The 750-nt window shown below is 34.5% G+C and overlaps 1 pseudogene; it reads left to right on the forward strand.

Annotated features, from left to right (window-relative positions):
* The first annotated feature begins 215 nt into the window (after positions 1-215).
* On the forward strand, positions 216-334 carry LOC120591939 (uncharacterized; annotated as a pseudogene).
* Positions 335-750: the final 416 nt, after the last annotated feature.

Below are 750 nucleotides of genomic sequence, written 5' to 3' on the forward strand. Positions count from 1 at the left end.
TAATTCTGCAAGTAATAGAGAATATAAAGATTTTTAAAGCTAGGAAGTAAAACAACAGGATTTATCATTTAAATATATAGCAAGCAAAGTTTACAATGTGACTGAAAATTTATTACAGTCTTAGACTATTTAGGTATGTTGATAACAGAAGTGTCAGGTTAGAATGGCAGCTGACTCATTTGCCCTTACCCACTTTTCCATCAAAATATGTTTTAGTCTACAGTTATGCCACCCTGAACAAGCCCAATCCTGTCTGATCTTGGAAGCTAAGCAGGGTCGGGCCTTGTTAGTACTTGGATGGGAGACCAAGTAAAAAGACCAGGTGCTGTAGGCGTAAAAAATAAAAAAATAAGGGATCGTAAGCTGACAAGGTCCTTGCAATTTCTGAGGTCAATCAAGTGTTGCCTCACCTAAAAAAATATATATATACACTTTTTAAAGAGCATTAGACAAAGACAAGTGCCAGACCATTATTGATTATGTATGTTTATCAACAATTTATCACATTCCAGAAGGATTTTTCACTAATCAAAGCCTCATTTAGGCTTTGAAACACAGCCAGACATATATATATATAAAGCAATATATATATATAAAGCAGAAGAAACAAATATCATTAGTTCCCTTTCCACATAAATGCAAAGCCTTCATTTAAGCGAAGCAGTAGAAGATAGTGGTGAGAGTATGGACTCAAGTCAATGACCTGGGTTTAAAAACGTAGCTCTACCATTTACTTTTTCTGTGTTCTTA

Source organism: Pteropus medius, unplaced genomic scaffold (genome assembly GCF_902729225.1).
Source record: "Pteropus medius unplaced genomic scaffold, Ma_sr-lr_union100, whole genome shotgun sequence".
Lineage (NCBI taxonomy): Eukaryota > Metazoa > Chordata > Mammalia > Chiroptera > Pteropodidae > Pteropus > Pteropus medius.